This window comes from Phasianus colchicus, chromosome 16 (genome assembly GCF_987193195.1).
Source record: "Phasianus colchicus chromosome 16, bPhaCol1.hap1.1, whole genome shotgun sequence".
Taxonomy (NCBI): Eukaryota; Metazoa; Chordata; class Aves; order Galliformes; family Phasianidae; genus Phasianus; species Phasianus colchicus.
This window is the reverse complement of record NC_143451.1, coordinates 10,987,258-11,012,134: the sequence shown is the minus strand read 5'-3', so window position 1 is coordinate 11,012,134 and position 24,877 is coordinate 10,987,258. Positions and strand designations below refer to the sequence as shown.

The 24,877-nt window shown below is 46.0% G+C and overlaps 2 long non-coding RNA genes across 2 annotated transcripts; one reads left to right on the top strand and one right to left on the bottom strand.

The window, feature by feature from the left end:
• Positions 1–7,516: 7,516 nt before the first annotated feature.
• LOC149915764 (uncharacterized) lies at positions 7,517–15,323 on the top strand. Its single transcript, XR_016471689.1, has 3 exons — positions 7,517–11,758; positions 12,206–12,617; positions 15,042–15,323. It is a non-coding gene; the product is annotated as an uncharacterized LOC149915764 (long non-coding RNA).
• On the bottom strand, positions 10,663–12,612 carry LOC149915765 (uncharacterized). The gene is made up of 3 exons (XR_016471688.1): positions 12,441–12,612; positions 10,819–11,012; positions 10,663–10,735 (listed from the first exon to the last, which is right to left on the bottom strand). It is a non-coding gene; the product is annotated as an uncharacterized LOC149915765 (long non-coding RNA).
• Positions 15,324–24,877: the final 9,554 nt, after the last annotated feature.

The window sequence follows — 24,877 nt, the reverse complement described above, 5'->3', positions numbered from 1 at the left end:
TTAGACCCTGTTTGGCTTTGGAAAGGTGGTTACAATGAAATACAGCCATGTAGGTGGTTATGGTTTACTTCTGCCAGCTGAAGACCTGACTCGTGTCTGAAGTGGCGGAGTCTGAACCGTTGGGTGGAAAATTGGAGAGCCCAAGTGACAGCTTTGCAGAGAGGCTGGAACAATGAAGCCATGAGCAGATTGCTCTTGTTTGTTTACAATGCCCTTGGCTTCCTTGCTCGTGGAAGGGGCTGACCCATCTCCACCCTTCCCGTGCAATTCATTAGAGAGAAGCTTGGAGCGCCTGCATGGCGTTAGCTGAGATTAATGGTGACCATGACACAGCAATGAAGGTGACCAGGATTGGCATAGATGAGTCTGGTTTGAGCTGCTGCAACTGTCAGGGCAAAAGATAAAACCTGGGAATTTTGCAGAGTTCCTGTTTCTCATCCACCTGTAGGTTGTTTGTCCATATGTACCAGCAAGAAGTGTGAAACCAAAGACCCCGAGCTACACAGTGACTGGTCCTGACTGCAAGAAGAGTCAGTTCACAAACCCAGTGTTGTGTGGTGCTGATGACTTCCAGAAAACTGAAGTGGACATGAGAGTGAACCACGTGCTCCAGATGAATCAGGAATCCCATGTGGGTGACTCAGTCAAATGGCTGCCCCACTGGCAGGGCTTGAGGCATTGGGCAGGCTGAAGGAAAAGTGCTGATCAGGATGTGAGCCTTTCTCAGGAGAGGTGGGGATGGGCTTTATTCAGAACACAAACTGTAACTGTGTGGGTGCATGGATGTATGCACGGAAGGTGGTGCACTGAGATGGAAGGAGGTACCCCGATGGTGGGAGACACTGAGACCTGCAGGCTTTCTCCATAATAAAGCTGCTCCTTCCTGCAGTCTTCTGAAATGCCCTCCCTGGGCCTGCCCACACAGAAATAAGAAATAGGGAGGCAGGATGGCAAATACATCCTCAGATGTCCACAGATTAGGCATCTAAATCTGAGCTCATCTTTGAAATTCCCTTGCTAGTCTGTGGGAGAAAAAGGCATTTTTAGAGCATGATTCATTGACCTATTTTAGACAGCTCCATAAGGACAAGATGAATCACCCTCTTGGGTGCCTATTTCTTTCCATTCACAGGGAGTTTGGATGACTAGCACAGATAAAGGCATTTACACTGTAAACCACAAAAGAGAGATGCACTGAGCGTCTTATGGGGTCCTCAAGGCAGAGGCAAGTTGGAGCAGCCCTGAAGTCCATGCTAGAGTCCCATTTCATCCACAAAGCAGGGACAGATGGTGTCCTCTCTGCTTTATGGTTTCCTTAACTCTTGGTTGTGAATGGAATTCCCATGTCTGCGCTGCTGCTGGCATGGTGGGCTGCTGTGTGTTTCAGTCTCTGCATGTCCCTCCAAGACACCAACCATGTCCGTCTGTCCCCACTGCCTCTGGTGTGAGCTGAGCACTTGAAGCTGCCAGGCTGCTCCATGAGTAGCTCTTCTGCCATGTGAATTTGCAAAACTGAGCTGGAAACTGAATACCATCTGCATTTCTGGTGAATTTCTCCTTGGTATATCTGGTCAGGATGGAGAGGTCTTAAAAACAGCTCTTCTTTGGGCATTTTGGCACTTCCAGCCCCAACCAGTGAACAGAATGAAAACAGATGAGGAATTTATAGCTAGATCTGTGTGAGAGCTCCTATTACAATCCTGGTTTCATAACTCTTCCAAGGTTGGGTTCAAGTCTTGCCTGAACGTTCATATTAATCAAATGCTATTTGCACACGTAACACCTACAACCTTCCACAGGAGAAACATGAATTCATTAGAAAATGTTGACAACCAAGGGTTTTCTGTTTTCTGCACTGAACAGTGACCAAGCCTGCAGAAGTGGAGATGTTATAATTTAGTCTGGGCAACAAGGTTTACCCTTCTGGCCCTGTTCATGCCCATGAAGCCATTCCACCACAACCCCATCATACACCCTCTGCCTAGCAGGGTTCCATTTACTTTTCCTTTTAAATAATAACCTTCGCAATATCTCCTTACCTTAGCAAGTCAAGGGAGGTTTGATACAACAGCTTTCTTACTGCCATAGCCTTGGCAGAAGGAAAAGCCAGGAAACTGGCTATAGAGGGTAGTTGTGATGGTCAACGTGTTCTGGACGTGGATTTTTTTTTTTGTATGTGCATTCAGTTGGTAGAGCTGAGCTGCGCTTCTGTCACTGCTTTTTTTTGTGTAACATTGCAATCTGAGGAAGTAAAAGCACTTTTGAAAGCTGTACAACCATCTTGCAGAGCCAGTGCCCTTCCAGGACTTTGCAGACTCACAATGAAGTTATGGCTTTTTTTATAAGTAATCAGTGGGTCACATTCTTGATGGCAAAGTTGTGATGAAGGTAGCAGATCATAAAAGCACCAAGCAAGGCCAACCCAACTCCAGCTAGAGGTTTCCAGCCACCATAGAAGAGAATTTGACTTCAGAGCAGCAGCACGTTGAGGAGCAGCCTGCGTCAGGGCTCTCTGCCAACAGAGGAAAGGGCATTCCCCAGGCTTTAATCAAGGCAATCTTTGTAAAAGCTGGTCCCACTGGAGTTACACAGCTGGTTTGTTCTCCTCCAGTGCCCACTGCAGCCCTCCCATTTCCACCATGTCCTGAAGCTGCTGGAAACCACGAGTAAGCAGTCCAAGAGTAGAACAGAACAGAGAGAAAATTGCCTCCTGATTTGATGTGATTATAAAGCAAATATTGCAGTGGTGAAGGAAATGGAAGTGACAAGTCCCTTTGCTGCGTGATTTGAAGAAGTAACACTTAATCCAGCGCTGCCAAGTGAAGTGCTGGGTGAGGCTGCTCACAAGCGTGAAATTGGCAAATTGGTGGCAGCACTCATTAGTTCAGCCGTGTTTCATTGTGTGGGCTTTGCCAGGATGGGGTTTTTCCTCATCTTTCATTAGCAGGTTGCTATGAAATGTGGTAGGAGATAAGCGGGACGAGCTCCGCACAGCTGAGCATGTGCCTAGGGATGCTAAAGATAAGAGAAAATTGGGCATTTCTGGGCAAAGCCAGGCACATCTTGCTGCCCTTCAGTTTTTATCGATCCCATAACATTTTTATGGAGAACAATGAAAGTTGTTTGTTATCCAGTTGTAGCTCGGATAGTCCTGTCTCCTGGCCATAATAATTCTGAAAGAGGCATTATTCCACTCTTCCAGCAAATTACAAAAGATTACCTGTGCTAGCAGCTGATTACCAAGGAAAGGCTCCCACAGCTTGGTCCTATTGCAGGTAACCACATTAGTAAAGATCTGAGTATGAGTTTGATGATTTTCACAAATTCCAGCAGAACTCTGCCCAAATATACTTGTAATTGGGATTTGGGGCCATTTTTTAAAAAACACGTTGTTCTTTTTTACTAGGAATGAAAGCTAGAGTCCATTAGGATGATTGCTGGGTGATCTCAAACCTTCAGCATGGGCGAGGATGTAAACAATAGTCATCAGTGGTATCTTTCTGGCAATAATCCCAAGAAGCCTATGATAAAGAGAAGATTTTTAAAAAGCTTTTTTTTTTTTTTTTTTTTTTTTTTTTGAGTAAATCAATTTTCATTCTTTACCTGTGTTCCCAACCTAAGTGAAATGAAGCCTCATTTCAGCAAAATCTGTGATGCTGGGCTTGAGACACGCTTTGCAGCTGAGGTCAGGGCACTGTGCTCTGTGCTGGCTCTGGGTGAGCAACAAAGCTCAGGGCTGTAGGAGGGGGTGGCAGAGGTTGGCTGCAGAGATCAGCTCAGGACCTGCACAGGAAGGGAACATCTCTCTGCTCAACCCATACAAACAGCCATCCAAGCACCAAATGGCTTTTGCTCCACGAAAGCTAACCCATTACATTAGAAGTAGCTTCATGCAGTATCAGTGACTAGATGAAAGGCACTGTTGTTTCTATGGCTGAATCCAGATAATTGCACTTTAAGCGTATGCTCTCATTAGAAAAAAAATTTTCTCAGCAAGAGTGATAATGCATTGGCACTGCTGCCCAGGGAGGTGGTGGGGTCACCACCAATGGAGGTGTTCCAGAACTGCAGAGATGTGGCACTCAGGGATATGGTTGGTGGGCATGGTGCAATAGGCTGGCACTGGTGTTGGTGATCTGAGAGGCCTTTTCCAACCCTGATGATTCCATGAATCTCTATAAAAGTATATTCACAGCTGGGGCATTCATCAGAGGCCTTTTTGTAGTGAGAAGACAATGCAGGAGTGGCAGTGAGGAGCTGCAGATGGTTCATGTACTGGGGCTGGTGTCCAGGTACCTGCTGCTGGACCCCCTGCCAGCATGGAGCTGCCCTGCCCACCTCTTTGAAAATCTTCTCTTTAGAGCAAGGGGCAGCTAATAATAAGCCGATTTAGCAATTAGCATGACATGAAGAAGGGAAATATGAGTGCCCTGGTTCCAGAACCATCCTAGGCAAGGGGAAAAAAATGCCAGTTTTAATTCCAGTAAGATTAATTTTACATTTTAATTAGAAAGATGAAAGGAAAAAAAAAAAGAGCAAGTATGGATAGCTTTAGTAACTTATAAAGCACTGTGGAAATTTGGCTTGTGACAGATTTTGTCTTATTGGCAGCAGTCATGGAGGAGGCATTCAGTAGGAAGGAGTTCCACATCTTCTCAAGGGATACACACACACACACACACACACACACACACACGTGCTGCACTTGCAGCTGCCCACGGATAGGTTTTCAAACAGAAAAAAATCCACCCAGCAGAGATTGGCCTGATGAACCTCAGAGCGAGCCCAGGCAGGTGGTTTTCCCTGCTCCCCTGAGGTCTGTAAAGCTCATTTTGCAAACAGATGGGAAAGGAAATCATGCAACCGTACCTTTGATGGCAAATATTTCAGGGGTAAGTGCAGACCTTTTGGCTTGTGCTGTGCAGCATCTCCCACCCTGGGGCTCTCTGGGCCAGGACTCGAAGGCTGTAAGGCAGAAAGCGATAATCCTTGGAAAGTAAAGGCTCTTCCATCACCATGAATTCATGACTGCCTTAACTGTCAGCCAAACCCAGCCCTTGCCAGGGATCTCTGAAGGCTCTTCCCAGTTCCCACTGGTCCCACTTCACCAAATCCCTCTCACATCCTTCTTGAAGGGTCTCCAACCCCTCCTTCCTTGTCCATTTGCCTTCAGGACATCAGCAGGAGGAGCACGGGCAGATGGGGCAGGGCTTGGTGCTGCTATTCTGCTGCCCAGGCCCATCTCCATCCGCTCCTTAGACTTCTGGCATGGCTCACTGCAGAGATGATCTTCAGGGATTTCTTTGCGATGTTTCAATGAGTCTTTATTAAGCGTATGAAAGCAGCAATTTTTCTGCAGACTATAGCTTAGTAAAATATGAGATTATTTTCCCAGGGACGGCACAAAACTCATCCATTACATGAACGTCACCCTTTTCCAGATTCCAATGAAAAGAACGTGGTTTGCTTTACAGATTTATCAGAATTTGGTTGGCTTCTGAGGATAGCCTCAGATGGAAGAAGTCATTAATTTCTAAAATATAACTTTAACTCCAAAGAGATTTATTTGGAGGGATGAGAACCTGACCAAGACTAATTGTTAGAAAACACTCTTAACAATTCCCTCCTGTAAGTTATTGCAGTTGAAGTAATGTAGATTAAAAGATTATTATTTGAGTTTTCAAGTATCAATTATGCCTCTATCAGAATTCATTTGCTCAATTACTGTTTCTACTCATTCCAATACACTCTAGGAAAACAATCCTCATTCTTTCCTTATAATTAAAGTCGTTTATGTTTTTCAATCGTTAAAACCTAGGCTTTTCTTCCCCTCATCATTTGAAGGTAAAGCTCAACTCAGTTTCTTAATTTTAGCTGCTGCTGCCTTCTCGTCAATATGGTTAGTTAATGGGCAGGGAATCCCTGATCCTCTCAGGGAGTCCTGCAATTAATTTTACAATGTCAAAAGGAGGTTGCCTATGGCAACCTTTTCATTTGCTTGAGTGCTTTCACGTGGGTTAAGAATGAAGAATTGTCAAGGTGTATGTAGGATGCAAAGGCACTGTTATAATGCAGCGTAATTAAAAGTCATTTCTTCTCTCAAAAATGGCAACTCGTTGCATCTGAAGAAAAGAATGATGAAGCTGCTTGGTGAATTCCTGACCTCCAGGACCTTCTTTGTTTTGTTTTTGTTTGTGGCAGTGCTTTACAACAGATCCAGAACTGAATGGTTTGAAGGTAAAGAAATTTCTGTTTAAAAACAAATGAGAACCCTAGAAAAGAACCTGCAGAGCCTACATTCAGTTCCCTGCAAGTGCATCCTCTCCCAAATACTGCTGTTGATCTACGCACTTCATTGAGGTAAAGAAAAGATAAAGGTCAGGAGCTCTTCCCTGTATGGAAAGAGAAGCCAGCCATGGGATGGGGAGAGTTCTGCAGCTTACTGGTCAGGCTGGCATGCTGAGCCACCTCCTCATGCTGAAGCATTTGGTGTGCATGGCGTGGAACTGCTGGATGCACAGGAAATGCTGTTCATGCTCAGCATGCATCTTGCTACCATACAATCATAGTCATTAAGGTCAGAAAAATTCTCCAAGATCATCAAACCCACTGCACATCCCTCAGGGCCACATCTCCACGGTTCTTAACACCTCCAGGGACGGTGACCCCACCACTTCTCTGGGCAGCAGTGCCAATCCCTGACTACCCTTTCAGAGAATATTATTTTCCTAATATCCAACCTGAAGCGATGCAGGTGGTGGAAGGTCTGAGGCATTTGGTCTCTTTCTGAGCTGCTGCTGGTGCCAAAGTTCTGCTGAGTGCCCAGGACAGAGAGAGGGGCTTGGGCAAATCCCACATTGCCTGGTAGATAGGCAGAAACAACACAGAACACAGGGTTAGCCAAGGCTCCAGGCAGAGATGGGTATTGCCAGTACACAATCTCCCTTCTGATGAATAAGCAAGACAAGAACACTGAAGGGTGAATACAAAAACAGCATTATTGGCAAAAAGTCTTCCCAGTGTCCAGCAATAGCAAAATTCGTGCAGATGATGCTTCCCCCCGCCCTCAGGGAACATAAAGGTAACATTTCCTTTAATTAAAATATACCTGCTCCTCAAAGCTAATCTTCTCTTAATAAGCAAAACTTGCTGTGCCCTCTCCAGCAACCTCTGCACACAGTGTTAATTAAACATGGCATCTTCTGACAATGCATCAAACTGGCAGCAGGAGGCAAAATATGCCTTGGCAATGGCTGAGAAAGCCAACTGTGAGCCCAGTCAGTGCCCAGTCACCACCACCCCCTGCATCTTTGCACCACTTTCTTTTTTTTCTTTTTTGAGTTTCTGCTGCGATGTCATTTACAAAACAAACATGCAGAGAAAAAACAAACAGTAAACTGTAGCTGCTACTTAATTTTCTATCGATGTGAACAAAACACCAACATTCAGCCAGCCTTTGCATCACTGCTATTGCTTTCGCAGGGAGAAAATGCCCTTCATCCCTGTGGATTTCCCATCTCCACTGAGGTGGTTTATCTCTTGGCTTGGAGAACACCTCCCCTAAAGCCCCAGCTGCATAAGAATAGTGGAGGCTGTTGTCTCTCTTTAAAGGCTGAAACCGATGGAAAACCCCCTCAATGTTTAAAACAGAACTCAAAATAAAAGGCTGTACAACAAAGGTTCACCCAAGCCCAGCTCTCTCATAGTACCTTAGCATACAGACAGCAAGCTGCTAACACCCTCCAGTGAAAGCAGACAGAAGCTAAGGACAAACTTCAGAAATCAGTATCAAGCAGATAAATAGACATTCCTTTCATAGGTATAAATAAAAGTGTTGCTAGCCAGCATGATGGGATTTCATAATGTAAAGCAATACACTGAGAGCAAATGGCTGCTAAGTCCCATAGCACATCTGAGTGTATAACCTATGGCACTTCTGCACAGGGATTGCCAAAAACCTTTGGAGGATTTTTAGGAAAAAATGACATTACACAGAGTTTTGGTGCCTTTCAGCTGGGAATCTGCAACTGCACAAATGCTACTTAGGTTGGATATTAGGAACAATTTCACCTCTGAAAGAGCAGTCAGGCACTGGCACTGCTGGACATGGAGTGGGGGGTCACCTTCCCTGGAGGTGTTCCAGACTATGGAGATGTGGCACTGAGGGATGTGGCCAGTGGGCACAGTGGGATGGGGTTGGACTTGGGATTTTGGAGGTCTTTTCCAACCTGAATGATTCCATGATTCAAAGGTATCTTCACTACAGTTAAAAAAAAAAGTTGGCTTCCTCACAGTGACATTTGTTTGCAGAGAGGTAGCGAGGAAACCATATGCAGCCACAAGAACAGGAGGAGGACTCAATAATGCAGAGCCACTTGCAACACTACACGACCGTGGTCTCAGCAAAAAGCCATGCTCTGGAGGATGTGGTGCTGCAGCAGATGAGCTCAGATAAACCTGGAGAGCATCACCCATGCTGGGCCCTCTTTGTTGATGAGCTCAGAGCTTTTTTTCTCCCCTGTAATAATACAAAATTTCTAAATTCCTCAGCTTCACGGAAACCAAAATTAAATAGTTTTCATAGTCATTATGAACACCAGCCATGCATAAAAATGAAAAAGGACCCATTGAAGCTAAAGCTTGTCAAATAAATACACCAAACCTTTTACAGTACAGAGGCTCTTTGAGTCAGCAAACCTTTAAACATCAGTTGCCACGCAACACTGGTAACATCAGATGATGAACAGCTCAGCAGTGCGCACTGAATGTGGTAAATGCAGGGTTTCAGTATTTATGTATCACTATTTATTAAGGTATTTCTTTATGTTGTTGACAGTCCCTGATAAAACAAGGACAGGGATGCTATTAAAATCAGATCTGCTCCTGCAATGGAAGATTGATTGGGGCTGCTCAGACATGGCATAAGCTATACGGTATGGCATATGGTCCCTATAGGTCTCGAGGTTGCCAGAAAATGAGAAATTGTCTCAGCCAGCAGCCATCTGCCTGGAGTGAAACGCGTTTCCACAGGGTGAATAATTAAGCTGAGCCACATCTTTCACATCACAAAACGGAGAGGGCAGATAGGTGCAGTTTTACATGCAACTGACAAAAATCCGTGGCTGTGGGTGGGAAAAAAACATCAGGTTCCTTATCAGCAGGCAGGTAAGTGGATTTGGGGTGGGTGGTGCTTATTTCATTTCAAACCCGCAATGCTTTTCCAACAGTGAAGCTTTTCTGGTTTCAGTGAGGTTACCTGGGGGCAGAAATAGGGCCCTTTCCATCGTTTAAAGGCATCCCTGAAGACAGCGGTTGCAGGAATGATGATTAGAGCACAATACAGCAGCAGCTTTTCCTGCCAAACTTCCTTTCCCCTGTGGTCCCCATTTTAGAAACTGTAATTTTCAGAAACTCAGCTTTTCAGGTGAAAATTATCATTAATCCGTGGTGAACCCACCAAGAGACCTTGCAGGTGAGAAAAGACGTGAACCTTCCTAGTTAGAGGACAAGGTGATGGCTGTGGGGACTTGGAGTCCTCATAAACACAGGAAGCAGTGCCCCCAAACTGCAGCACCTGAGGCCGTGCTGCCTGGATTGTGCATTGGAAAAAAAAAAAATCCATCCTTATTACAGTAGAAGGAAAACGAAGAGAAACTCTTAAAGACTTTGCTTTGAGTAGGATAGAAATAATGGAACTGATTTGAAAGAGTTAAAGCATGAAGTGAGTATATCTGCATTTGTAGAAAATCTGCACATATGGAGATAACAGCCCAATTTTACATTTGAGAGGCGACAGCATTCTATAAATATTGAAATATGATGATGTTGAGCAACTTGTGCCTGGCAAATCCTCATCTCTTCTCCCATTTGGCTTTCTGCTGGTGCTGGAGCATCTCCTGTCAGCTGAGGTCCCAGCCCAGATCCTCCCGTTCTGAGGACCTCTGGTCCTAACCCAGAGGCATCTCCTGTGCACCCCTTCCAAGCCCAACGGCACTTGGCAGAAGGTCAGTTTGATTTCATGAAGTGAAGCAGCAGCTGCTTAAAGGGGGAAGACAATGGATTGTCTCTGAAAAAGCTGCAAGGCTCCATGCTGCAGGTACTATAAAAAAAACATACAGTGATAAGATGTGCTCCAGGCTGGGCAGAGAAGAATGCTTGTCCTTCAGAGGTTTCCTGTTCAGAGCTGTGGGAAGCTGCAGAAGGACAACAGAGCCAGGGATCTGTACAATGGATCTACCATGGGAAGACCAGCTCTGTATGCCCTTTCTTCACGTATCCAATCCTGCAGGCTTGATGTCTTTTTCTATTGGCTCTGCTACAGAAGTGGATTTCCAAAACAGTTCTCCCTGATCACCAAAACCCATCCTTTGTGGAGTGCCACCATCGACTTGAGATCCCAAAGTGTGAGCTATCCAGAAATTTTTACAAAAGAAAAGAAATGCTGGGTAGCACGGTGCAGCCTAACAAACTACTTATACAAACAGGATTCTTTTGCTGCCTACAGTGTTCTGCTCATTGGCGTTGTGCACAGGGATTCCAGCAGGCCTGTGATGCAAGAGAGAGCTGGCATGCTCTGATAAAGTACAGTTGGTGGAATACAGGCAAAATGCAGTTGGCTGTTTCTAGTAGCACTTGTGGCTGGCCCATGGCATACTGATGAGAGCATTTCTGAGAGTTTCACGTGCATAGATGAGATAAAATGTTAATTTTTCTGCGGTTTTCACATCTGGGCTTGCTGCACAGAGGAACAAAAAGGAAGATGAATCTCTTCTGGAGAACAAAAGCCCAGGGACTTGCAGGTGACACCATCGAACTGACCTCAGCAGCAGCCAAGCAGGACAGCAGCACTGCACACACACCCAAATCTCCATTCAGAAGTGATGCAGGGAACCCATGATCCAAGTGACTGGCTGCCCTGGGTTCACAGGGCTCTGAGGGCATCACCACAGCTCACAGCTGAAGGGCAAGACAAAGGGGATGCTCTGCGCTTCTCCTCCCTGATAGAAGGACTCCTGCATAGAGAGCCAATTATTTATGGCTCAGTCAGTATGAATTCAGCTTTCCCCCATTTCAATGTGCTGACACTCGCAGAGCCACACATCACAACCCTCACTGTGCAACCAGGAGCTCCACTGCACCGCACACACCGCCCCAACTGCAGCAGAGACCATAAGGCAGCCCTAAATCACAGCAGAGGAAGCAGCTTTATTTCCATTTCAGCACTCGATTATTAAGAGCTGCTTTCCCTGTTTGTTTACTTTTCATCCCAGGGCTGAGGTATTTAAAGCCTATAGTTTTGACCCCAGTTGTGTCCCTTCTCATGAGGCCAGCTCTTTTTATGCCCTCTTAAATCTTCTTTCAATTTGCTTGAAACTCCATTGCCGTTCATCTGAGCCAGGACATTAGACAAGATGATTCTCCAAGACACACACTGCCGATATATTGCCGACGTACATATTTACTCCATCTGGTGAGTTATCTCCCATAAAGCTTCCCTTCATCCTTTGCATTTTGTTTTGCCCCTTTGCTTGTATACCTAGGCTATGTATACTCTTCTTTCAATCCATTTGTTTTTTTTCTTTTATTCTCACAACAGTAATAACTCCTAGCACAATTAAGACAAAGTTAAGCATACTAAACAGTTCATATTAATTCTCCTTTCTGGCTGACTTCATCATACGAAGTGCTTCTTACACTGGAAGGTCACTTGACTGCCTCCAAGCAGTTACTTGGGTGGTATTGATCTCAGCATCATTCTGCATTTGTGGGCTTGTCCAATGCTATCTGCCAGCATTATGTTAGCATGTAGCACTGAAAGCAACTAACAGCTTTCAGCGTTGCTTCTTTAACTGGAGCAGGGATATTGGAAGAGGAGCTAGTTCTTAGAGGGTTTCCAGAGTATAACTTCATTTCTTAAGTGTTTATGACATTTTTGTTAGATCCTTTTCCTCTTGTCTCCTTAACTCAGTCAGCAGATGGATTCATGTTCTTTCACAGCTGAAAGCTACTGATACTACAGAAAGGCTGAGTGACAGACCAGGTAGAAGAACCAGAGGGTTCCCCTCTACATCAAGCAGTAGCTCTATGCTCATAGTATCTCCATGGGTATCACCTGCTCTCTTGCAGCTCACTCATAGGAATAACTCAGCAGCTCTGTCCTGGCCTAACAACTCAGGACAGTACTGCTGGAACTCAGAGGCTCCAGGCACACACAAAAGCATGAATTCCTTCTTGCCCCACGTTAAAGAAAGAAAAGATCAATTTCCAATGAGCAGAACTCAAATGCCAAACATAAACCTAAATTTGCTCACCTCAGAAGTAGAAATCTGACCAACCCAAACTCCACAGGAACCCACCAGGATCCTCTCCTATCCTCTTTGCTGCCAGCCCTCTACCTTCCAGCACAACCCCATCGCTCCCATCCAGAGTAGTTTACTTACATGCCCATCAGTTACAGGGGAGGCTGGAAGACAAGTGGGTGCTGATTACTGTTCCTGCAGGCTAAACAAAAACAGCATTATGCCTTTTCTTTTATAGGAGGGAACTGGAGGCACTCTAAACTACCAACCAGAGGCACCTGGCAGAGGTGGGAGTGTCCAAGGTCAGGCTACATGTGGGTGAGTTGGGTGCCGTATGGGAGAACTGTGGCTAATGGAGAATAATTAGTTCAAAACTGTGACTTACTGCTCAGCTGAAGCTTCAGGATAACGCTGGAAGTGGGACTGAGAGAGCATTTAGTTGCTTTCTGGGGAAAAAGGAGTGTATGGGTGTTCTGAAGAAATATGCTACATTGCATCTCCAAATAGAGCTGATTTGTTTCATCTGCTTCTAATTGAGGAACAAACCAGCCAGGCCCCAAAGACAGGATAAGCACTCAAGCTGAAGTGACAACGATTCTGTCAATCACTTGGAAATGGGGATGCTGCCCTTTATTCACCCTCTGCAATGATCTTTGGCAAAATATGACAGACTGAGAGAAGTAGCTGAGCATTACAGAGTATGAAAAAAGCATCTGGGGAAAGGCGATAACAAGGGGTGACACGTGTCCTGGATGCTGTTAGCTTCTGAGAAGCAGATTTGGCTGTGCCCACTGAGCCAAGGACAGGCAGCAGCTCTCCCAGACTCTGGGCCTTGCTTTGGCTTGGGGTCTGACCTCATTTATTGCAAGAAATGCAAGGAGGAACCCCTCTGCTGTGCATGAAGACAGAGGGGGTAGAGCATTTTGCTCATCAGGGAAAAAGTATTGCTGAGTAAAGGGAAGCAGCATGCCATATCAAAGTACCAAGGAGGGAAGATGAGCAAGAAAAGTGCCTGGAGATGGGGTGATGCTGCAATGGCAGCTGTCAGCGCTCGGGGACCTGCTGCAGAGGGGCTGAGCCAGGGATAGAAGTGCTGTGAATCCTGCTGATGCTTCCTGCCAAACAAGAGGCAGTGCACTTGCAAAACGTGCAGATTTTACACTTGGAAGTCAAATGCAGTCAAGGGGATTCTCATTTTATGGTGCGTATAACACGTGTACGTGAATCCTCCGGTGGAATATTCAAATGGTAATCCATCCCTGAGCACTCCAAGGGAGTAGTTTTCCTTCCGCACTGAGTAAATGGCAAAGCACTGTCAGAAGAAAAAAAAAAAAAAAACAACAGGAAATATAAATCACTCCTGCAGCAGCAATTGTGTTCTTCTGCACACGGCAGCCTTATGTGGGCCCTTTGTGCTCAGATACCTGGGGTAAAGAGGGGGACAGGAGTGGCAGAGGTGTGATGGGGATAAGGCTGTGAGCAGAAGAGATGCCACAAAGGGAGATGCTGATGAGGTCAGCCTGGGAATCCTCACACGGCATTGCACAGCCAGCTGGTTTCTATAGAAACCAGAGATGGAGTTTAACGTGGTACATGAACAAGTTTTAATGTCGGCACTTAATAATAATAAAAAAAACTCACACCACTAAGAAACACAACAATAGAAATACAGCGAGGGAATCCTTATCACATGTGCACCCCGTGGTTTCCGTCGGCTGTGTCAGCACTCTGCTCTGGAGCACTGGCAGTAAAATAATTGAATAAAAGAACAGAATAGAATATGCAGAAATGACTCAAAACAACGCCTAGGTTTTCACTCTTTATGCAGTGAGTATGTTAAGAAAGTCAGCTCGTGCATTTTTCTGTATGATTTCAGTGCAGGGTTTTTAATTCCCAGTCCTGGAGATGCTCGCCCTACCTGGGCTGCTCAGGAAACCATCCCTGCTTGCACAATGGGACTCAACCAGTTTGAGCATCAGGTGATTTGGGATACCCCAGTAGGAACTAATTCAACAGGCAGTGCAACTGCACACTCCATTTGGGGGCATCTATCAGAGCAGCAGGATGAAGGAGCCCAAAAACCTGCCCTGTCTCCATTTCTGTTGATACAGATGTTGTGCCTTCTGAGAGGTCAGCCAAGCACAAATTGCAAGCACTAAAACAGCTCAGAAGTAATACAGAGGAGTCTGTTTTGTTTTTCTGTAAATCCCAGTGAGACAACAGCTGCTCTGATGTAACCAGTCCTATCATCCTTCCCAAAGAAGTGCAAATTGGAGATGGGAAGGTATGAAACAATTGTGCCTCTGTGATGGAAGGCTCCTGAATGTGTGGGCAGTGTGAGCCCTAAGCAGCAGGCACAGAGCTCTTTGGAGGGAGGCTGGGGCAAGCCACCATCCTCCTCCTCTTCGTCCAACACAACATGCTCCCATCTCACCTCCTAAATCAAGGGGATTGTCCAAGTATCTGCTCCAATCCATCTAAGTGATCAGTCCCCGTTGGCACAGGGAATGTCAGCAGTGTTGGCTGAACGCTGCATTTCCCCAGGAAAGTGCTTGTGTTTGGGGTATCCCGTAAAGCCATACTGCAGCCCCAGACCCTCAAACACCAAACCAATGGGGCCTTGTGCCCCAGATATGTGCTTGAGAGCATGGCTGGTGTCACAGCTGGGCACCTCTTGGCCCTACACGTGTGGGGGCTGGAAGCCTGAACTCAAAAATTAAATCTGCTTTCCATCACTTGCAGGGCATGAGAAGAGGATTCAGTGGCTCTTATGAAAGAACCCTTTGCTGAATTACTGTATCCCTACGATGCTCCAGGAAACCATCAAGTCATGTAACACATTGTTGCCAGACAGCAAATCTCATTCACCTGGGAGTTTGTCAGTGTTATGCATGGAGAGGAGGAGGAAGAAGAGGAGCCTTATTGAGCTCCCTGCATCTCTGCCATTGCAGAGTGCAGAACCATGGGAGTGTACAAACCCTGTGCAAAGACACAGGATTTTTGGCACCAGTAACTAAAAATAGTGGAGAGTCAAAACTAAAAGCATCCTCAGGAATAATCTGTGCAGCAGAACCACCCAAATCCACAGTGGCAGGTAAACACAGGAGCACGAAAGCTGTTTGAAGGAGGCCTCTTACTGTACTGATGCTAATAAGAGCAAAATAAATCATCTTACTTTTACCATAAAAGTGTTTTACACCATTCAATTAAAGCCTCTGAGATAAAATCATTTCTCCTGGGTGTTTTCCTTTGCTCTTCTCTTTCTGTCGGAAGTCATTTCAATATTTTACTATCTTAGTAATAAAAAATACATAACAGCGTGCCAGGCGAGCTCGTTGCAGCAGCCTGCCTTCACTATGAAGAAATTCAGAGCAGCCTTTTGCCTCGCTTTGTACTGGAGATAGAAACATGTGCTGGGTGCCAAGGGGCTGCACAAACCAGGCCAGGTGCCCACCCATGGGGCTGTGGGGAAGGAATGCATTGCCACACTCCCATTTCTCTCCCAAAGTCCAAATGGAAAGGAGGAAAAGAGAGGTGAAGCAATGCTTCCCTAAATATTAATGAGATAGTGCTGCCCAGATGTATCCTTTAAAACACTCTGTGCTTAAATGGTCCCAAGTGGAGCGGTGTATCCTTTTCCCTTGCATTGTTTAAGAAGAGCGATAAATCCACAAATGCTTTATTACTCAATCCTACTAAAAATGCATTAAGCCCTTCTGGCGAGTTCTAGTTCTGTAAAACAATTACTCGATTGTGATGTTTGAAATAGCAGAAATCAAACAAGACGTCGCTGGATACTTTTCAGACCTCACGTTCCTTCTTGGAATGGATTCTCCACCACTGGGCTGATGTCACTAGAAAGGAATTCCTTCAGTTAAGAAGATCAAGGCAAATTTAAGGTAAGCACCAGGAAAAGGACTTATGGGGTGCTGTTGGTCCATGCAAGAAAGAATCCCGTATATCTCAGGAATGTGCATCTGTATACGTAAGTGTATGTAAAATTACTTTTCTTGTACATCCTTTAAGAAAACTCCCTTCTGTTAGACTTAATGGTATTTTTCCTTCTTGTGTAAGAACAAAGGGATAAAAAGCCCCTTAGGAAACAAACAACCCATTATGTCATGCAAAGGCCGCATTAATAAAGGATGAGCAAGGAGGGGGCAGAAGATGCATGAAACTGGAGCAGAGCTCTGAGCCTAATTAGACCGTTCTCCAAAATTTCTCAGGAGGCACTTGTGGAGGCTGAGGAGGTAAATATTTTATAAGGGGAGCTCCCTTTCTCTTCACACTTCTCCTTGTGCCTTCTCCTGAACTAATTAGTTGCTTTGTAGAGGGAAACACTGCTAATTTTAGCCTGAAGGGGCCCTGCGTGGAAAGCATGGGGTGTTCCTGGTCAGCTGAGAAAGGCATTTTGGCTTCTACCTGAAAGTAGGGCTGGTGGGGGCAGGAGGAGGGCTTTGTGCAATAACAGGGTGAGAGCGTTCTGCTAGGAGAATGGGGTGGGCTCACACATCACCCAAATGGGTACATGCCCCCAGCAGATGGGACAACACAGTGCCCTCTGTGTCCTTCAGTTCCCGCTGCTTGTTCCATGGGCAGCCCCATCTCCCAGCAGCACAGCATGGTTGGGTTGGAAGGGACCTCACAGCCCCCCCAGCCCCACCCCTGCCATGGGCTGGCTCCCCCCCCCACCTCAGACTGCCCAGGGCCCATCCATGGCCTCGGGCACCTCCAGGGATGGGGCACCCACAGCTCTGGGCAGCAGTGCCAACACCTCACCACCCTCAGCTGCAGCTTCAAGGCCAAGGTCAGACATATGTGGGCTCCTGCATGCAGCTGGAAAAGCCTTTTTTTCCAACTGTAAGCAGCTGTCTGCATGGCCCACGCTGCCAGCACTGGGACAGAAGCTTCTCCATCATCCCAGTGGGCACTGCATCATGAAGACATCTCTGCTCCATCGAGTTCAGCAGACTGAGGTTCACCTTCTAGCTGCCTACACCCTTCTTAATCCATCCCTTTTTATATTTCGCAGATGTTTTTCTTTGTTTGCTGCCTTTTGGCATTTCAGCACATGGGATTCCCAGCACTGGGATTACAAGATGTCCCTTTGCCAGGGCAAGTGCTTTCCACCTTAGCAATGTGACACCAAGGACACGAGTAGCATAAAAAGCAGAATCAGGAGAAGCAAACAATGTCTTTTATGTGGGTTTTTTCCCCCTTATTTCCTTGGAAAGTACTAAGAAAAGAAGGAGTTGACCAAGGAATTGATCAGTGTGCCCTCTGCCTCTGGTTTGAGATTTTTATTGAGGTCCCATCCTGCAACCTTCCCAGTCTGAAGGGCTCTCTGGCTGAGATGTAAAGTTTCCCTCAACTCAAAGAATCCCCACTGATCTTTTAACAGGATTTCCCACGGGCTGGCTATAATGTGGATTAAATAAAATAAAACATCCTGCTTTTCCCTTTCAGCTGCAGGCACTTTCTCAGCACTCCATGCTTTTACGTTAGGGAGGAGATTGGGAAGCTGTGAGCTCGCAAAGAAGAGAAATGTTTTGATCTGTGAACACACGCTGAATCCTGGTAAACTCCTGTAATTTTATGATGCAGCTTTCCGTGCCTTACTGAAGAGCTGCCAGTGGAGAAGACATTGCCCCTGAGAGCAAAGCACTCTACAGATATACATATGCACAGATTGTGAAGAAACAGCATCATAGCACTCCTGTCCATGCTCCTAGCATCTCCTCTGTCTTGATTACAGACAGCTCAGCACTAGCAAGGGGGGGGGGGGGGGGGGGCATTTTCCCCTCCATCCTTGTCCCCTTGAGGTCTCTCCAGGTTATCCATTCTCACCTGCACCCCTGGGCTCCCTGCAGTGATGGGGGATATGGTCTGGGCAGTGGGGGCTTTGCCCAGAGCCCTGACACCCCCACATCCATGGGGCACAGCCACAGCTTGGTGCTGTGTCACCCCTATAAGCACGGCACTGGGACAAAAGGCAGCAAAAGCAACAAGCTGGACAAGCCGGGGTGTTCAAATTCCTCCCCCACCTGCCCTAAGAACCACCCTAAATCCTACCCCAGACAATTTGCTCTGCCTGTTTTCCCCACAAAGCACAGCGCAGCAAACTTTTGCCCTTACCCTCTGTGCATCAAAAGCAAAGGGAAAAAAAGCCTCAGCAGTAACAGCTGAACTGCTCCCCAAAGTGCTAATCCATGCATTACAATTACACTTCAGGCCAGATGAAAAATTCATCACTGTAGCACAGCCACACTCATTATTCCCCCCCCATTCGTCTGCCCCCTCTTCCTCATCTCTCCCCTACCCTTGAGCGTGTGCAAGGGAGAGGAAAAAAGAGAGCGAGGGCTTCTCCAGTCTTTAGCTTCCTTCCCTGCTTGAGACAACTAATGAGATCTGCGTGGGCGAATGTCTCCTGCACCGTGTCAGAGCTCCCCTCACATGGATGGAAGCACACAAAGCACCGGGCTGCACGTGTGGATGTGTGTGTGCACATGGCTGTGTGCTGTACATGCTGGGACCTGGGTGTGCACAGCCATCCTCCCCTCCTGTAGGGGTGAAACCCATCCGTTATTCTCTTTATTTGGCATGAAGGAACTGTGTAGAAGGGGAGTGGGCTGTCTGGCCCCTTCTTCAAGCTCTGAAAAGAAGGAATTTGGTAAGGTTCAAGCTTTAACTCTTCTTCCCCTCTCTCATGTATTTAACAACATACTGCCAGATCTTTATCTGTCCCCCGCACTAAAACATCCTAAAAAGAGCAGCAGAGCTGAATGCCTGAGCACCAAGCAAGGGGGCTGGGAGTGACTTAGGTATACTCCCAGAAATTCACATCTGATGCCAATTTAAGCCACATGCTGTTTGTTACTGCTTTTCACCACTAATCTCCCCTTGGATGGGTGGCAGGATGCACGCTGCACTGCATAGGATGAGCTGAGCATGTTTCAGTCCCTTCCAGCCCAGAGAGAATAGACACCCATGCTTCTACACAGAAAAGCTCAGAGAGCTCCTAATAGCACCTAACGTTGTTAAGTTCACGGCATAGGAGAATGGGATCCTGATAGCACTGAAGAGAAAGGAAAGCCGAACCCTTCCAGCTGTCATTTCTTTGCATGCTGACATCAGCCATAGACTCGGATTCCTGGAGACAAGAGGATAGTTGCTTAGGGCTGGTTGGTATTCTTCTGTCATCATGATTTTGTTTTGATTTTTGGGTTGAAAATTCAGCCTCTGTCAAACACAGGATTTCAGTAAAAATATTTCTACTTCAGTCAGTTTTTCAAGGTCATAACACCAAAAACATAAAAATCAAAAGCTGATTTCCACAAGGTCAAGTTAAAACTGAATCAAAACCATTGTTTTTCAGGTTAACCCAACACTCATTTTCTGCTTGACAATCCCATGGACATCTTCATTTACCGAGTTCAAGTACTGTGAGTGCACGCATCCCTCCCAGCCTTGGGTATTTATCTGGGTACAGCATTTTCTGGACCCACTGAGTAACTATTTCCCCAAACTAAATTTTATATTAAAAGCAAGAGTTAAAATTTTATATTCAATTGCCCAAGAAACAGGACACCCAGCAAAAATCCATTTACACATACCTCCAGCGAATGCATCAGCTAAAAATAAGCTCATTTCCTGCAGTTAAATCTCATACCTGCTGCCGGAAACCTGAATCATGCTGCTAGCGAGATATCAATCTCACAACACAAACAGCACCTTTGGCTTTTGAAAACTATTTGGAGATCAGTGGGTGGATCCTAATGGATTACATAGGCTGTCTTGGAAGGGCTGCAAATGAAAACCTAAGCAGCAAAGCAAAACCAGCTGGATTATTCATCTGGGGTGTATCACCAGGATCCCATGGGGTTCCATGGAGCCTTGTTGATTTGTAGCAGCTGACCCACATTTTTCCTTAAGCCTTTCAATTCAGTTGGTATGAAAAGAGCAGGTATCTTGTAACTCCAGCTAAGGAGTCTATCTACCACCAAGAGCCAGATGAAGGTGAAAGCTTCAGTGGTGCTCCTGTTGGAGGAGGATGGAGTGCTCCCATATGGATTGTCCTTCTCTTTGTTCCTCTGATGGACTCTTCAGAGGAACAAAATCATTATCTTAAAAAGTTACTGGAAATTTGAATGCACCATTTTTTTACAAAACATGGTACCAACTGCTTTGCTCAGATCTCAGCCCAAGGGCTTCTACTCTCTTCCCTTCCTTCAGTTCATTCTGTAATTATACCATATGAAAGCAATCAAGTTCTCTCAGCAAGGTTTATTCACTCTATCCTCCCAGGACCTAATCCTGTAACCCTATATGAGCATATTAAAGGCTGGAGTGCCTCCTTGCACAACTTTGCACTGCTGCTTGAGGAATGTTGTTCTGAGGTGGCTGAAGGGGACGATGGGGTTCTCATCCTGCTTTACTTTATAGAGCTCCTCTACTTGGGCACAAAGAATCTTTGGCAGCCGTGTGGTTCCTGACCTACTGTTCCCCTCAGACTTCCTTCCAGTCCTTGGGTGTCTTCAGGGGACAAGAAAGGTGCATCCACAGTCCCTCACAGCTTGGCAAGGACAGGCTCTGCCACAAACACTTTCCATCTAGATTTTTTTTCTCTACTCAGTTCAAGGAGTAATTAATCCCCAAGAAGTCCTGTTGAACCTTTCAGACACGGCTTTTGCTTTTGTTTTTCTTCCCTGCCCTGCCATTTTTCCAGTTCATATCTCCTGGGCAGGTAGAACACAAGGACCTCAGAAGACAGCCACTCTCCTCTCTCCCCTTGGCAATGTTTGGTTCAATGTAGGTTTCTTTTGCTTCTCACCATCAACATAGCTGCAGCAGCCCTGAGTTTGGAAGTGACTGACATCCCAAAAGGACATGTGTAAGTCAATTAAATCAATACCTAAGGGTATGCAGAGTCCACAGTGCTTTATATGCCCTTGCAGAGATCTTGCTGGGTCTTTCCTTCTTCCTTGCACAAGTTATTTTGCAGATCACTTCTCACTTATGCACTGCTTTTGAAATCTTGGTCACTTCCTCCCGTTTCTCATATGGCCAAAGGCAATGTGCTGAAAAGCTAGGGAGCAAAATACCACAACTGTTGGACATAACAGCTGCAAATCAGCAGTCCTGGACACAAAAGTACCAAGCTTTGTCATGAACTTACACTGACATCTTGGTACCTTATGTCCATGTGGAGGCCTTTCAAGAGTCTCCCATGGTTGAAACATTCATTGGACATCCAGTTTAAGCTACAAGACCAGATTATTCAACATCATTGCTCTTTATGAAGTTTTGTTTACTTCCAGTGACTTCTTGTTAAGAGCAACCATACCTCCCCAGTGCTCATTTTGGTGGAAGTGTCCCCTTGGAGAGACACAACCCAGGGATCATCCCCTGCTCCCTCATACAATGAAGCAACACTGCAGATGTGAAACATTTGAGGAATGCTTTTGCCTTTTTTAGTGTCAGCTCATTTATAAGCTATCCTTTGCTTTGATCTCGGTTAGTGATTGCTATCATCCTTTTCTGAAGAAGATGAATCTAAACAGGATGTGGAGTGTGTGTGTGTGTGTGTGTGTAGCACTGAGCCAAATAAATGATGAAAGGAAAATAAAGAGGCCAGAGATGATGTTTGAAGGATTCCCTCTGAGGCAACTTCACCTCACCACCACTGGCAGGCACTTAGCTATTTTCTTTTGATTAGATACTGGGGAGAACTCCTTCAGTCAGAGGGCAGTGAGGCGCTGGTGCTGCTGCCCTGAGCTGTGGGTGCCCCATCCCTGGAGGTGCCTGAGGCTGTGGATGGGCCCTGGGCAGCCTGAGCTGGGGGGGCAGCCAGCCTATAGCAGAGGTGGGGATGGGCAGTTCCTTTCCAACCCAACAGTTCTAAGATTCTATGCACACAAGTACTATGACAGGAGCTGAGGGGCAGGGGAGATTTTTTTCCCCTTTATTGCACTGGATGGACTGGATCTGCAGTCCTGCAGCCACATGCATGTGATCTGCCCAGGTACCACACACAGCACCAGCAGCAGCTGCACAAACCTGGACAGCACACACCATTCATCCTCTTAGCCCCTTACTGAAGAGGGCATTGCATGTTACCCACAGTTTCCTTTCCCACGTAATTGGCTGTTTGCGAACTTCTCATCACTGTGGCAGACTGATTTACACTGCTACACGAAGCATTAATTAACAGAAATTCTGCTTTCCTTCGAGCTCAAAGAGAGCAGCTAGCAAAACGTTCACACGTTCATATGCTGCTTTTGCAGCCTGGGAAAGGTGGCTGCCTGCTCCCCTCTAGGAGCTGCAGCCCACTTGTGCTGACCTCGCTAGCTCAGGGAGCCTCACTGGTGGCTTTTCTCACGTTCCCCAACTGGAAGGGCTGTAGGTCTGTTTTCACGTCTTACAGTCTCTATGCTAGTGCTATTTTTTCACTTGGTTTCCCAAGGAAACAAGGCTTATGTGATTATCCTGTGTTTGTGTATGCGTGTGTGAGAGAGAAAGAGCTTTACTCTCCTTCTGATAACTTTTAAACCTGTTGGGCAGCTGCACCCAAATTTAGGCAGCATGGATGGAGATAGTATCTTTTGTAGACTTTATCTCAGCTGCACACCTATGATGAGAAAAAATATCAACCAGCATGATGTAGACATCAGAGATTCCATGCAGAATCACCCAGCTGCCCCAGGGAGACCTGCTGTCCTCTCAGCATTGTGTAAAAGAAAATGATGTGTTAAGCACTTATAATGTGATATTATGCATCATTTATACGTAAAAGGGACAGAGTTAAGGAGAGACAGAAAAAAAAGAGCCATGGGAGCCAGAAAAAGGGTCTGAAGGTCTGACCCAGTGTGCCAGAATCTGCCTCTGAAAATATCATTTAGGAACCCGTGTTTTCAATCCCTAACTCCACTGAAAGTCGGAGTCCTTTGATAAACACAAAAAAATATGTCCTAAGGCACTTCAATCTGAAAATGAAAGCCTTTCCAAAGAATTCCTCCTTGTTGCTCTCCTGAAGCTTCCTCTCTGGAGCATCTGCAGGCAGAGGTCACAGGGCTGCCATTCATTTCAGAGCAGCTTTCCAAAAACCTGTGAGCCAAGGAATCTTCCTGGTTTGCTGTGTGCTCCCTTCATGAGGGCCCTGGCTTTGCTCTTCATGCAGGAAGGTCGCTGGGATGTGATGCAGGCTGTGCATTTTGGTTGTGTGCATAAAAGGAAAAGAAGAAAGATCCAAAGTGAAACAAAAGGAGTTTTCCTGCTTTGAAATGGGAAGCTCCAGCAGGCACCACATAGCATGACCAGATTTACTTCTCTGCTGATTATTCTTTGGGATGTTTTATTTAGGTTATATTTCAATATGCACCGAGTGTGCACTGAGCTCATTTCCCATCCCTCTGTCTACGAGATGGCAAAGGATCAGAGCATGACTGACTTGTGCAGAGTGCAACAGCTCACCCAGCACACCCAAATGGGTCTGACAAACTACCTCCAAGGCTGTATCAATGTTTCCTGCCTATAAAGGAATTAGGACGGTCTGTCTTGAACCCCACAGCCCTCTCAAGCCCTGCTCTCTCCTCCCAGGGCCCTACCATTTGCAGCAAGGTGTAAATCACTGTCAGGTTCATTCCTTCTACCTGTTCTTCATTGATAGCAGTAGCTTCCGTTGTTTAGCCATTATGACCAAAATGTTTACTTCTGGCTACACTCCAGGAGCTCCAGCCCTTGGGTTTGCTGTGTCTTGGCAGAAATTCAATGTATGTCAGCATATGTCAGTGTATGTTCTAAATATGTGCAGCTCTGAGCAGCCCTTGTTTGTAGTCTCAGACCCAGGCAAGGAGAGCTGAGGATTCTTGGAGGGCAGGCACAGGCTCTTGTTTCTCTGTCTCATCTGCCCAGCTCTCTGTCACTGATTTTCCTGATTTCTCCTCCTATTTAGTCTTCCTTCTTGGTAAAACAAGTTTCTGCTTGCAAATTTAACTTTTATATTGTGCCAGGAGGGAGTATGAATTCTAAGTCCATCAGCAGGACAGTGATAAATAGCTGTCTGCCTCCATTCACAGAAGCAGTTTGACTTTACTCCTGCCCTTCTCAGATGATCTCCAGGTATCGATGCCCTTTTCTCCCTCACTGTCGAAAAGATGAGTGACTTGTAGCCTCAGAGCAGTTAGTCTCAGCACCTGTTCAGCCTGGGAGATGGTTGCTTTGATTTTAAGCCAAAGAAATGCCCAAAATCTTGTCCCACTTTTCCTCCCAAAAGTAAGTGCATGGCCTAATAAATGATAACACTGCCTCTCTCTACAGAGCTTGCATTTTATCCTCATCCATACAATAATACTGTTTTTGCTGAGCTGATGTTGCTCAATTCTTTTTTAGCTCAGATGGCAGGAGTTTGCATGCTCTGAATTCTACCTGCCAGGTGGTTGCTGTGATGGATAGATTTCCACGTAGGTAAAGGCTGAGCCAAGAGGAGGGAGAGGAAAGCCCTGTGCAGACTCCCCCAGCACACACGGGGAGACTAAGCTGTCACTGCCATTAATCAGAGAGCTGTCAGCACCAAGAGCAAC